The sequence below is a fragment of the Mustela putorius genome, unplaced genomic scaffold, assembly GCF_011764305.1.
Source record: "Mustela putorius furo isolate JIRA1106 unplaced genomic scaffold, ASM1176430v1.1 tig00001629_pilon_pilon_pilon, whole genome shotgun sequence".
In the NCBI taxonomy this organism is placed as follows: Eukaryota; Metazoa; Chordata; class Mammalia; order Carnivora; family Mustelidae; genus Mustela; species Mustela putorius.
The window spans coordinates 130,632-143,399 of record NW_025421827.1 but is presented as its reverse complement, the minus strand read 5'-3'; the positions used below and the strand labels follow the sequence as shown (position 1 = coordinate 143,399).

Below are 12,768 nucleotides of genomic sequence, written 5' to 3'. Positions count from 1 at the left end.
GACTCTTGGAAAAGGCTTGTGGGGAAGTCAAATTTAGAGCTCCGCCCCCCAACTATTGCAAGGTGTCTTTATGTTTGTTTGGGACCTCCAGAAAATTCCAATGTGAACATGTTTATATGTTCATAGACCTAAACTGAGTGGCTTGAAATAAAGGTCCATAGGAGATGATGTGTCATGATGGGAAAAAATATAGGTATGGGATCCAGTCAAATCTGGGATTGAATCCTATCTCAGCCTCCTTGTTACTGTGTGTGATCCTGGGCAAGCTACTCTTCTTGAGACTCAGTTTCCCCAGGACATGAATGATAATATACACAGTTTATCAAGGTAACTATAAAAGATTAGCAATAATGTACTTAAGGCACTCAGCACATGGCTAGAACATAAGCTCTCAATAAATGCTATTATGAATAAAAAGAATCCACTCAGCAATACCCAGTGTATTCAAGGTATAACTGATTATATTTTTCACTGATTTTCCATTTCTTATAAAAGGATTAAGGTTATAATAACTTCATTACAATAGTTTATTACCATCAAGTTCACAAAAATGATCCTGTGAATCATCATATCTCGCCCAGTCAATGAAACGCTTCTTTGCTTTGATTAAGGAGAAAGAGGGAATAAAAAAGAAAAATGATTTAAATCGGGAATGGAAAATGTTATGCTGTATCTTATATAATTAAAAACCAGATAATCTGAGATCATGTCTTTAATTTAGATAGTTTCATAAATTCAATTAGTGGTTACCTGAAGGAATGATAAAACAAGTTACCTGAAAAAATATACATATTAACTTCCATGAAGTATTTCTATTTAACTACACTAAAAACTATGAGCCCTATTTTAATAATAATCTCCATTCGAAAATTATTTTACAGAAATATAGGAAATGTAGTTAAAATACAAAAAGTCAACCTAGCCTTTTTCGACTGACTTAGAAATAGCAATCATTTTTTTCTAAAGTAGGAAATAATAAATTTACATTCATAATTCCTTTAACTTAAAACTGCTTTCTGTATTTATAGGACAAAAATACCAAAAAACTGCATTTCTAGGAGCTCCCTTCCTACATGGTATTCACTGGTAGCACCAATGTCACTTTAATCATGGCATATCATTCACTTTCCATACTACCTCACCTCACATTTAATAAAATATAAGATCAAGATCTCTACTTGGAGATCTTGGAAACAATTACAGTCATTCAAATAAATTCTGACCTATATTCACTTTAACCTATATTCAGACCATCTCTGTCTTAAATACATAACAGCAACATCTATAAGAGAGCTAATCATCCTTCTTTTTTATTTACTATACAACAGGAAAAAACAAGGTAATAAAGTTATTTGGTGTGTACCAAGTACAAATCACGTAGTTCCTAAATATGTTACTATCATAGCCAAGAATTTATTTTGTATTTGAGAAACCGCTACATGACATAACCACTAGAAGTCCGCATAAGGCTGGCTGCACAAAATCCACTATCAATAAACGTTTGCCGGGGTGCCTGGGTGGCTCAGTGGGTTAAAGCTTCTGCCTTCAGCTCAGGTCATGATCTTAGCATTCAGGGATCGAGCCCTCAGCAGGGAGCCTGCTTCCCTCCTCTCTCTCTCTGCCTGCCTCTCTGCCTACTTGTGATCCCTGTCTGTCAAATAAATAAATAAAATCTTTTAAAAAAAATAAAATAAACATTGCCAATTTAATTCACACAGTGGATTTTTTTTCCTCCTATGGGAATATTCAATTAACTTAATAATACAAGTTAATGGAAATACTTGTATCATAGTTGACTCAGCTGGAATACAGGATGTGATAAAGCAAGAAGGCAAGTTCTAGTTACAGCTGAGATGGTAACTATAGTTTATGTTACTTAATTAGAGAAGTCTTATCTTTGAAAATAGTTAAGAACAAAAGCAATTGTGACATAAATTCCTATTTTCTTATTAACAATACAATTTAGAGGAACTTTTATCCTTGAGGATTCTTATGTGGTGATGCTTTGCTGATTGTTTCATCCCAAACCCTACCTGAAAGCCACAGCAGCAGAAAAGATGGTGAAGGCTAATCTAATGCTAACAGAGCTGGCTCGGTCTGGCTTATAAGTGGGTTGAAGGGAAGTATTCCAGCTTTTCTAAAAGTCAGTTTGAAGATGGATGCCAAGCTACTTACGTCACAACTTCCTAGTCTTTACCAGGGGACTTCCTGTCAAGATGGCGCTGGGTTAAAACTAGTGGCCTTCGAAGTGGGCAATGCAGGGGCAGGAAGAAAAGGACCAGAGCGATTTCCAAAGAGCAGGAGAAAACTTCTCAGGGTGGTAAACAAAATAACTATCTTGATTAAACTGATTTTCATGTGTACACACCTGTCAAAACACCAAGAGGCATATTTAAATAGGTACAGTATACTACATGTCAATTATATTTCAGTAAGGCTGTTTAAAAGTTATAGTACCAACTGCTGGAGAAGTTGTGGAATGAGGAACTCTCATACACTACCAGTAGCAATGTATTTTAGAAGTCATTTTGGAAAACGTCTCGGCAGTATTACTTAATTTCACCTCTAGGTATATTCTACATAGATGCATACCAAATGCAAACACCAAATGTCCACCACTATATTTTTTGGAATGGCTGTGAAATGGAAAATTCCAACTATCAATGATAGGATGGGAACATTTTGGTGCAGTTTTAACTATGGAAACCAATGAAAAAAAGAATTAAATGCTACTACTAAGTCCAAGAACATGGGTGACTCTCACACAACATGATACTTAATAAAATAAGTCAGACACAAATAATACATTCCATATTATTTTATAAAAATAGGCAAAAATAACTTCTGCTACTGTAATTCAAAATCATGGTTAACTTTGGACAGTGGTAATGACCAGAAAAGTACACACAGCAATCTTCAGGGCAGCAAGTACATTGTTTTGGATGGTTGTTGCAGAGCTGGGTTCACTTTGTAAAATTAAAACTCACCTTTATGCTTAACATTTATATACTTTATTGCATTTCTGTTATACTTGGATTTAAAAATTTAAAAATAACTCTGTTCAACAAAATATCTATAAGCAAAATTAAAAGACAAGCCCTAATAATGCATATGGCCAAAGAATTGTGATCAGATTGCATGAGGAATGCCTACAAATAATATAGATTTTTTAATTCATTTGACAGAGAGAGAGAGATCACAAGTAGGCAGAGAGGCTGGCAGAGAGAAAGGGGGCAGCAGGCTCCCTGCTGAGCAGAGAGCCCAAAGCAGGGCTCGATCCCAGGACCTGAGATCATGACCTGAGGTGAAGGCAGAGGCTTAACCCACTGAGCCACTCAGGCACCCCCAAATTATAATATTTTAAAAGTACATACTATCCCACCTCCACACCCCACGCCAACCCCATGTTGTTTCACCATGGAGAAACAACAGCAAAGAATATTAAAAGGCACTTTACCTTAAAATTCTATAGTGACTTAAGTCCCAATCCCGGGATAACTTCTCTAGTTATATTCTTTCCTGGGTAATGTCATATGGTTTTAAAATGCCATATATTCACACATGACTCCCACATTTTATCTCTCCCCTGAAATTGAGACTTGTGGATCTAACTACCTGCTCGACATCTCCAACTGATGTCTCAAAGGCAGTTCAAATGTAGCAAGTCCAAGACTGAACTATAATTTTCCATCAAACTTGTTCCTCCTGCAAGGATCCCCAGTTCAGTCAACGGCAACTCCTAGTTTTCTAGTTCCAAATCTTTTTTTCTTTTAACGTTTTTTGGAATTTATTGATTTGTATTTAAAATGAACTGTTGACACAGATTCCCTGGAAATCATCTGACTAAACCCGAGAAAACAGTTAATTCTACTAAGTAAAATAATTCCAAGACATATGGTTTACCCAACAGAACAATACTGTAGATGCTGTCTCTGATACAAAAACTCACTGCTCCTTACTCTTCTAAACACACAGTGGTATAGAGAGCTAACAATCTTCAATCACTTCTGTTCTTTCTTGAATATATAAAATAAAAATACCAATTAAAAAACTAATATATCTTCTCTTTAAATGTTTCTTACAGATACAATGTCAATATTTTCATTCAACAGTGGTGTGTTTTAAGAGATTATTATTCATTCACAAGTCAAACAATACTCCACACAAAGAGCAACAGTCTATAGGCTCATACTGTGAATAAAGACTTCAGGAATGCAGCAACGGATCTTTCTAAATTACAAAGTGGATAAAATTCTGAGAAGTTAACATGCAATAAAGCTCTACTAAGCAGATGGCCACAGACCTAGAACATTCTACTGATAACTTCAATGGGACTCCAGATGCTTCCAAACTCAACATGAACTCTCATCTTAGGCTTTGTACTTTCCTTTTCCAGTTTCACTAATGACACAAAACATGATTCAAATCCCTGAAGAAGTCATTATAGTCAAGGGCATATCCCTACAATAAACTTGTCTGGATTTCAAATCCAACAAGTCTGATTTATAACTAAAACATCAAGGGGTCCTTTTCACCAGCAAGCTTCCGACCTCGATGATCTTTGGATTATGCTCCTTGACCAATGAAAGCAAGGTTTGCATTGTTTTGCCAGTGTCAGTTTATCCTCAATAATCAAGACATTCTTTCCAGTCAAAGTTGAGAGATCAGGACGCCTGGGTGGCTCAGTCGGTTAACCACTGCCTTTGGCTCAGGTCATGATCCCAGGATCCTGGGATCGAGTCCCGTGTTGGGTTCCTTGCTCAGCCAGGAGCCTGTTTCTCTATCTGCCTCTGCCAGCCATTCTACCTGCTTGTTTTCTCTCTCTCTCTCTCTCTTCCTTTCTCTAACAAATAAATAAATAAAAACTAAAAAAAAAAAAAGTTGAGAGATCATCTCCATCATTTACTTTGATGTGCCCTGTTGACTGGTCATCACAATAGCTCTTCAGTCTGATGAAATCTACAGTAATAGGAATGGATCCATCACAATTTCTGTTCAGTGCTTTGATACCACCCTGCAGGTCAGCAAAGAATTTATAGCCTCCCTTGAGCAGACAGAGGTCTACGATATGATGGTCTACGATGAAGACAGATGTCTTCATCACATCTTGACTAAGCTGCTCGGTCCTGTCCATAATTCCATGAGGAATAAACACCTTTTCCAAATCCTCAGCATAATGATTGAGGTATACAGAATAAGTCTAGGTGATCACCTGGTTTATCATCACTCATCATGATGCTGGGGTTGCCACTGTGCAGCCCAGTGGGCATATGGGTTAACCGCAGCCTGGAAAGAAGGAAGCTGGGGGCATAGCAGAGGAGGCAAAGGTGGCAACAAGTGGGAAAGCTGAGCGATGTGCTCGCTGTTGCTCTCTAGGCTGCTGCTGGAGCAGAGGCCGCTACTTCCCAATCCTGCAGTCATTTATAGCTCCTATCTTTTTCCATACCCCACATCAAATCCTTCAGCACATCCTGTCAGCTCGCTCTTCAAAATCTGTCCAGAATCTGACCACTTCTCATCATTTCTACAGCTATCACAATTCTGTCTTACCTGGATTAGTACAATAACCACATAACATAGCACCCGGCTGCCTCAAAGCATTCACTCCAGTCCTCCAGCGACTTTTCATTCCACTCAATTTAAAAGCAGCATTCGTAGCTGTCTTCAAGCCCTCCACCCCACCCCACCCCACCCCTGCCCCCATCCCTAACATCTTCTGACTCAGTCTTCTACTATTTTGCCCTTGACCACTGTACTCCAACCACACTGGCCTTCTTGGGAGGCTTCAAATCATCTAGGCACACTCCTGTCACAGGTCCTTTTTACTAACAATTATACATGCCTAGAATACTTCTCTCTCAGGCAGCCATATTATGACTTACAACTTGTGCCTTTATGGGCACTTTGTTCAAATGTCCCATTATTGCTGTGCCTTTCTCTCACCACCCAATCTAAAACAGTGCCACTTCCCCATCCCCATCCACAACACCCCTAGCCCTCTGTCATCCTTCTCTGCTTTATCTTTCTCTCAGGCACTCATCACCACTTTACTTACTTCTTATATATTTTACTTTTTTACTGCAGATCTCCAAAAAGGATTAAGCTTCATGAGAAAAAGAATTTGTCATGTCCACCACTATATGCTTAATACTACTCTAGAACAGTGCTTGACATATATTGTAGGCATTCATTAAGAAACACTAATATGCAATAAACAGATTAAAAATGCTCAAACTTACTAGTAATCAACAAAATACAAATTATTAAACAAAAATGAGATGCTATTTCATCTGCAAGCATTATTAATTTTTGGCAAGGATGTGGAGACCAATACCAGTTCTCAGCCCCAGAGACAGTACACAGCCATACAAACACTATGGAAAGCCCTCAGGCAATATCAAGAACAGGTACACGGGGGCATCATAAGGTTCAGCAATCTCATAGTGCATGCCAAATTTCCTACTGTATGCCAAAAAAATTTACAAGGCACTCAAGGTCACATAATTTGTAGAAGTAAGAAATCTGAATAATTCAAATGTCTATCTGTAGAGGAACAGATAAGTAAAATAGGTAATAGTCATCTGATAAAAACCATTCATCAGCTGAAATAATGAGACAAATCTCCCATGTTTTAACATAGATCTAGAACGCAATATGTACAGTGTAAAAATAAATTTGGATGTTAAATTCAGTATTATTTTATATAAGAAAAAAATAAAATCATATGTAAAATAACCATCATTTTATATATATAATAAAAACAAAAAACCATAGATGGATTCATGATAGTAGTTACCTCTAAGAAGGAAAGAGAACAGAATTGGGAAATAGGGCATAGGGGATTTCAAATTTATCTACATTTCTCTCTTTTTAAAAACATAGTACAAAAAGTTAATATCTAGTCACTAAATAAATAAATAAATAAAATGAATTTATTTTATTATCTTATTATGTTATATTATCTTCTCTAGTTTTCTATATTAAGATTTTTCAATAAATAATGACTGATAACTTTATTAAGTCTAACAATTATAGTACACAAATGCCAACCTAAGCAAATAGGAAATTAAAAAGATTAGTAATAATCCATTCCCTACTCTCAATTATAGATAAGTTCAGTCATTTCATAGTGCATAATCTGAGACCACTCACAAATTATGTTGGCCTTCACAAGCAGGTTTTACTTAGAGAAAATAAGGAAAAGTCAGTAGGGAAAAAAAATCTATGAAACTTACTAGTCATGGTAATCAAAACTTTAACTGTTCAGAATGTAACACACAGACTGAATTACTATTTACAAAAGACTTAGAAGTTCAAGTTCCTTTTCCTATAATAACCAGGAAGAATGGATCCATAAGTCCTGTTAGCAGAACAATCTTCTGTATTTTTACATTTTGATAAAGTCACTATTGATGATATATTTTTGAAATTTAAATTTAAAAAATTAAATTTAAAAAATTAAATTTAAAAAATTGATATGTTTTTGAAATCCACTAAGAGGAGGAAGCAAAGCAATCATGAAATTTAGGATGAAGAATAACTTCATAAGAATGACTTGAAAAAAAAAGAGAATGACTTGAAACTTTACTTGAGGGAAATTGGAAGGGGAGATGAACCATGAGAGACTATGGACTATGAAAAACAATCGGAGGGTTTTGAAGGGGTGGGAGGTCGGGGGAGTCAGGTGGTGGGTATTATAGAGGGTACATATTGCATGGAGCACTGGGTGTGGTGCATAAACAATGAATTCTGTTACACTGAAAGAAATAAAGAAAAAAAAGCCAGCAATAGATATGCAATGGATAAAGAGAAAGGAATCCAAGTTTATCACTAAGGAAAGCCAAAACACCACAAAAAAGAGCAAGAGAGAGATCAGAGAAAAACTACAGAACAATCACAAAGCAAGTAACAACTTGGTAATAAATTTATATCTACCAATAACTACTTTGAATGTAAATGGACTAGACACTTCAATCCAAAGATATGGGCTGTCTTTGAATTACACAGAGTGGATAAAAAAAACAAGAGCCATCTATAAGGCTGCCTACAAGAGACTCATCTCTGATGTAAAAACAACTGCCAACTGAAAGTAAGAGGATGAAGAAAGATTCGTCATCCAAATGGATGTCAAAAGAAAGCTGGAGTAGTAATACTTAAATCAAACAAAACAGACTTTAAAACAAAGACTGTAACAGGAGATAAAGAAGAACACTATATGATGATGAAGGGGAGACTCCAACAAGAAGATACACAATTATAAATATTTATGCACCCAACATGGGAGCACCCAAACACACAGTTAACAACATTAAAAAAAAAAAAAAACCTAAGTGATAGGAATGCAATAATAATAGAAGACTATAGCACCCCTCTTACATCAATGGACAGATTGTCCAAACAGAAAATCAACAAGGAAACAATGGCTCCATTCACCAGATCAGATGGATTTAAAAGATATTTTCAGAGCATTCCATCCTAAGACAGCAGATACATATTCTCCACAAGTGCACACAGAACATTTTCCAGAACAGATCACAGATTAGCCCATAAAATAAGCCTGAACAAATTCAAGAAGATGGAAGTCATACCATGCATCTTTTCTGACCACACCACTATGAAAATGGAAGTCAACCACAGGAAAAAATCTGAAAAGAGCGCAAATTCATCAACATTAAATAACATGCTACTAAACAATGAATGAGTCATCCAAGACCTCAAAGAAATAAAAATTACATGGAAACAAATGAAAATGAAAACGCAATGGTCCAAACTCTTGCGGATGGAGCAAAAGCAGTTCTAAGCGGGAAGTTTAGGATCATACCAGCCTACCTCAGAAGTAGGAAATATCTCAAACAACCTAAATTTACATATAAAGGAGCTACAAAAAGAATAACAAAACCCAAAACCAACAGAAGGAAGGAAATAATAAAGATTAGAGCACAAATAAATGATACAGAAAATTTTTTAAAAACAAAATAGAAGAAATCTATGAAATCAGGAGCTAGTTCCTAGAAAAGATAAATAAAACTGATAAACCTCTAGCCAGGCTCATTAAAAAAAAGGGGGGGTGGTATATGAGAGAGGACCCAAACAAAATTGCAAATGAGAGAGAGTAAAAATGGACACCACAGAAATACAAGTAACTACAGGAGAGTATTATGAAAAATTACATACTCCAAACCTGGACAACCTAGAGGAAATGGACAAATTCCTAGAAACATATGATCTATCAAAACAGCAACAGGAAGAAAGAACATTTAAACAGACTGATAACCAGCAATGAAATTGAATCAGTAATCAAAAAATTCCCAACATGGGGCACCTGGGTGGCTCAGTGGGTTAAAGCCTCTGCCTTCAGCTCAGGTCATGGTCCCAGGGTCCTGGGATCAAGCCCAGCATGGGGCTCTCATCTCAGCGGGGAGCCTGCTTCCCTCTCTCTCTGCCTGCCTCTCTGCCTCCTTGTGATCTCTCTCTGTCAAATAAATAAACAAAATCTTAAAAAAAAAAATCCCAACAAACAAAACTCCAGAACCAGAAGGCTTCATAGGCAAATTCTATCAAACATTCCAAGAAAAGTTAATACCTATTCTTCTCAAAATATTTCAAAAAAATGAAGAGGAAGGAAAATTTCCAAATTCATTCTCTGAGGCCAGTATCATCCTGATACTGAAGCCAGGTGAAGACACCATTAAAAAACAGAACTACAGGGGCACCTGGGTGGCTCAGGGGGTTAAACCTCTGCCTTCAGCTCAGGTCATGATCCCCTGGTCCTGGGATTGAGCCCTGCCTTCCACTCTGTGCTCAGGAGGGAGCTAGCTTCCCTGCAACCAACACCGCCCCACTCTCTACTTATGATCTCTGTCAAATGTCAAATAAATACATAAAATCTTTTAAAAAACTACAAAAAATTAAGATTTTTTAAATTAAAAACAAAACTACAGGCCAATAACTCTGATGAACATAGATGCAAAAATCCTCTACAAAATACTAGCAAACCAAGTCCAACAATCCTTTAAAAAAAATCATTCACCCTGATCAACCTTTACTCCCAGGTTGCAAGGGTGGTTCAATATTTATAAATCAATCAGTGTGATACATCATATCAGTAAGAGAAAGGAAAAGAAGCTTCAGATTTCAACAGATACAGAAAAAGCATCCAATAAAATACAGCAACAATAACCCTCAACAAAGTAGGTTTGGAGGAAACATACCTCAACTATAATAAAGGCCTTATAGAGAAAATCCATTATACTCAATGGGGTGAAAACTGAGAGCATTTACCGTGAGGTCAGAAAAAGGACACGGATATCTACTCTAACCGTTTTATTCAGCTTAGTACTGGATGTCCTAGCCACAGCCATCAGACAACAAAAAGGAATAAAAGGCAACCAAACTGGTTAAGGAAGAAATCAAAATTTCACTATTTGCGGAGGACATGATATTCTGTGTAGAAAACCCTAAAGACTCCACCAAAAAACTGCTACATCTAAAAGTGAATCCAGTAAAGTTTCAGGACATAAAATCAATGTACAAAAATCTGCTGCATTTCTATACAGTAATAAGGAAGCAGCAGAAAGAGAAATTAAGAAAACAATCCCATTTACAACAGTCCCCAAAATAATAAACCAGCTATGAATAAATTTAGCAAAGAGGTGAAAAGACCTGATTGTGAAAACTTAAAATATTGATGAAAGAAGCTGAAGATGACACAAAGAAATGGAAAGACAGTCCATGCTCATGGATTACGAGAACAAATATTGTAAAAATTTCTGTACTACCCAAAGCAAGCTACACATTTAATGCAATCCCTATCAAAATACCAACAGCATTCTTCATAGAACTAGAAAAAAGACATCCTAAACTTTGTATGGAACCACAAAAGACTCTGAAGAGCCAAAGCAATCTTGAAAAAGAAAATCAAAACCGGAGGGAACACTATTCCAGATTTCAAATTTCAAATTCTATTATCTGTAGTAATCAAAAAAGGTATGGTACTGGCACAAAAATAGACACTTAGGTCAACAGAACAGCATACAAAGCACAGAAATAAACCCATGATGCTACTGTCAATCTTTGACAAAGGAGGCAAGAATATTTAATGGGAATAAGTCTCTTCAACAAAGGGTAACTGCATGGCTGCATGCAGAAGAATGAAATGGGACTTATTACACTGCACACAAAAACTCAAAATGGATTAGGGACCTAAATGTGAGACCTGCCACCATAAAATTCCTAGAACAGAGCACAGGCAGTAATTTCTCTGATGTTGACCATAACAAGATCTTTCTAGGTATGTCTCCTGAGGCAAGTAAAACAAAAGCAAAATAAGCACTTGTGATGACACTAAAATAAAAAACTTCTGCCCAGAAAAGGAAACCACCAATAAAACTAAAAGACAACATAACTAACTGGTAGAAGATATTTGCAATGACATATCCAACTAAGGATTATTACCCAAATTATATAAAGAATTTATATAGCTCGGGGTGCCTGGGTAGCTCAGTGCGTTAAAGCCTCTGCTTTCAGCTCAGGTCATGATCCCAGGGTCCTGGGATCGAGCCCCGCATTGGGCTCTCTGCTCGTAGGGAGCCTGCTTCCTCCTCTCTCTCTGCCTGCCTCTCTGCCTACTTGGGATCTCTGCCTGTCAAATAAATAAATAAAATCTTTAAAAAAAAAGAATTTAATACAGCTCAACACCAAAAAATATCCTAAATAATCCAATTAAAAAATGGGCAGAAGATACGAACAGACATTTCTCCAAAGACAATATCTAGATGACCAACAGATACATGAAAAGATGCTCAACATCATGCATCATCAGGGAAATGCAAATCAAAACCAAACTGAACTATCACCTAACATCTGTTAGAATGACTAAACTCAAAAACTCAAGAAACAAGTGCTGGTGAAGATGTAGAGAAAAAGTAACACTCATTTACTGTTGGTGGGAATGCAAACTGGTGCAGTAACTGTGGAAGATAACATACGGGTTCCTTGAAAAATTAAAAACAGAACTACCCTATGATCCAGCAATTATACTACTAGGTATTTACCCAAAGAATACAAAAACACTAATTCAAAGGGATATATACACTCCTATTTTTTTTCTAAAGATCTTATTTATTTGACAGAGAGAGATCACAAGTAGGCAGAGAGGCAGGCAGAGAGAGAGAGAGGAGGAAGCAGGCTCCCCGCCAAGCAGAGAGCCTGATGCAGGACTCCATCTCAGGACCCCGAGATCATGACCTGAGCTGTAGGCAGAGGCTTAACCCTCTGAGCCACCTAGGCACCCTACACTCCTATGTTTATAGTAACATTATTTACAATAGACAACCCATGGAAACAGCCCAAGTGTTGATCAATAGATGAACAGATAAAGAAGATGTGGTGTATACACATACAATGGAATATTATTCAGCCATAAAAAAGAATGAAGTCCTGCCATTTGCAAAACATGGATGGATTTAGAGAGTATAATGCTTAGGAAAACAAGTCAGTTAGAGAATAAGAATTACCACACTATTTCACTCACCCGTGGAATTTAAGAAGCAAAACAAACACAAGAACAAAAAAGAGACAAACCAAAACAAGAAACTCTTAACTCTATAGAGAACAAAGAGATGGATACCAGAGAGGATATAAGGAGGGGGCAATGGCTGAAACTGGGAAAGTGGATTGAGAGTGCACTTATCTTGATCAGCACTGAATAGTATATGGAACTACTGAAGCACCATTTTGTACACATGAAGTGAATGTACACTATAAAAC

At 36.7% G+C, this 12,768-nt stretch overlaps 1 protein-coding gene and 1 pseudogene across 1 annotated transcript in view; both read right to left on the bottom strand.

Moving 5' to 3' along the window:
* Nucleotides 1-1,923: 1,923 nt before the first annotated feature.
* LOC123394170 (basic proline-rich protein-like) overlaps nt 1,924-12,768 on the bottom strand; it is a 29,841-nt gene continuing 18,996 nt past the window's right edge. Inside the window, exon 4 of the mRNA XM_045087930.1 lies at nt 1,924-2,368. The gene's annotated coding sequence lies outside the window, so the exon portion shown is untranslated. The remainder of the gene's footprint in view (nt 2,369-12,768) is intronic.
* Nucleotides 4,273-6,255, bottom strand: LOC123394175 (annotated as a pseudogene).